Below are 2,486 nucleotides of genomic sequence, written 5' to 3' on the forward strand. Positions count from 1 at the left end.
ACACTGGAGGCCAACCTGATGTATTATTGGTAGAAGTTTGGGGCCCTGACCCTATGTGAGGGGTGGGGGGGGTGGGAGAAGCTTTGTCCTATAGTACCTGTGTAGTGAGGGAAGCCATGGTAACAGGTAGGTGGACAGCTTCCAGCAGCTATGTGGAGCTGTCAGGAGTTCCCTGATTCTGGTTAGGAAGCCAAGGCTTACCCTTATTCAGCATCTCTAGCACTTCAACACTCGGGCCCATCTCTGATTTTCAGAGTGTTTTTTTCTTTTCCAACTGTTAAAATAGACTTTGAATGAAGGAAAAGCTGATGGGAATGTTTTTCTTCTTTTGTTCTTGGGAAGCTGTTTCCTCCATTTCTACTACCAGGCTAGGAATTATGTTCTCTGATGGGCATCTTATTTAAGATTGGAAGACGGGCTTTATTTGTCCCTGGCTCCTTGTGCATGGGCAGAGTCTCTTGCAACCCCAAGAATGGCCAATAGTGTTCTGGCTTGTCGAGGAGGCAGCCGGAAGGACATGGGCTGATGTGTCTGGATTCCCACGACATCTCTCTGCTGTAGTGTCGCAATACTTTGTCACTAATCTCTGCTAGTAGACAGCTGGTTTCTGTAAGGTCAGGCCAGAGGGAGGGAGGTATAGACCCTATGAGCCAAGGAGACAGTCTGGTTTAACAGCGCTAAGTTCAAACACCATCCTGAAGCAATACCTTGCTCTGGTGATTTGTAAACTTGGATTCTGCATGGCCCCAGAATTCCTTGGGCCACTGCCAAATGCTTTTGTGCCAAAGGAAAAAAAAAAAAAAGTTTAATGAGCCTGTGTAAGTCTTTATTCCAGGAGGGAAGTGATCTGGAGATTCACGGGTGTGTCTTAACGAGCCGTCTGTCTGGGACCCTCTTGATAGCTGAAGGGCAAAGATCAGGCTTCTCGGGGACCAGTAGGTGGTGTGGTGGTTAAGGCACTGTACACTCCCACATGGCCGACCAGGGTTCAAGTCCTGAATCTGGTGCCTTACTTTCTCACTTCCTCTCTTTCTCACTGTTACCCTCTTTCTCTCTCTGGTCAAACTAAAAAATAAGTGAATGAAAAAATAAATAATTATTAAAAAAATAAATAAGATCAGGCTTCTCTGGGCACAGCTCAAAGCCAGGATCTCAGTTGTAAAGTTTTCCTTTCTCTAGGAAGGAAGCAGATAAGAGTCCTGGCTATCCTGGGGATGGGAATGTAGAAAAGAAAGGGACTGTCTCCTTACCATTTCCCCCATGAATGTGGCTCTAGAAGAGAATTTCTAATCCAGAAACTTGACTGACTAGCACTCTAGATTTAGAATAAACCATGAAACTCTAGGAAAGTGTCAACTCAAAGCTGGTGACTTTAGGATGGAGAACTGTCCTGACATTGTTTAGAATGTAAAATTAGATAAGGGGGCAATCTTGAATGCTTAAAAGTCAAATTAGACTGGCATAATGGTTACATTGCTGGACTCCTATGTAGTTGAGAGCAGTTTGAGTCCCGAACCTGACAGCTTAAAACTCATGCTGGACACATGTGTGTGCCTGCCCAAAATCCCAAGAGGAGACTGGAGGAGAAGGGATTGCTGCATGGCCATCTTTCCAGGAGGGTGATTTCCCACTTTCTCTCTCCAGTAAGCATACATGCCCTATAGCAAAAATCTCTTAAAAAAAAAAAAAAAGCCAAATTAGACTAAGGTATTATCAGAGGCATGGCTTGCAACTAGATTTCTCTAAAATACAGATTTTCAGGCTCAGCTTAAGCCCCTACAGGTACCCCAAAAGCCAGGCCTGGGAATCTGCTTTTTCAACATGCTCTCTCTGCAACAAATGTAAAGGAGAATTTGAGAACTCTGCTAAAGTAGTAAAGTACACGCTCTTTGTTAATTATAATTTATTTTTTCTTTTCTCCTTGTTAAACTGAACTAAATAGCCTGGAAGCCAATTTGTTGCTAAATTGCCACCTGACATCATTTTTAAGTAAAATAATTACACTACCCCCTGAGCAAGTTGTGGTCTGCATGCTTGCGCTTCGTGTTTACTAGCTGAGCAGAGGGGTCAGTGAGTCAAAGTTAACTGACTTAGAAATATTTCTTGGGGAGCAGAGAGCCAAAAGAACATGGGTTTCCTACCTTTCAAAATGGCTTATACCTGTCTGCCCAAATGTGAACAAGTGTGACAGAAACCCAGTTACCTTTGAAGAGAGAGAAATAAAAGGTTGAATAGAACTAGAGGGCTTGAAAGTTGGGCTGAGCCATGCTCCCTGCCATTTCCGATTCAACTGTGGATCTCTTTCTTGTCTCTACTGGGAATGAGAAACACAAGTTCAGAGGTTCTTGGTCTGGGAAGACACACAAGCACTTGGGTTATGGGAAGCCTCCTCCTGCTAATGTGTATTTATACTTTGTAAGCTCTGATTCATCCAAGCATTGGAACAGAAATCTGCTTCCTGAGGTTCTGTTTTTAAATAGATAGTT

Source organism: Tupaia chinensis, unplaced genomic scaffold, assembly GCF_000334495.1.
Source record: "Tupaia chinensis unplaced genomic scaffold, TupChi_1.0 Scaffold000305_1, whole genome shotgun sequence".
NCBI classification, from domain to species: domain Eukaryota; kingdom Metazoa; phylum Chordata; class Mammalia; order Scandentia; family Tupaiidae; genus Tupaia; species Tupaia belangeri.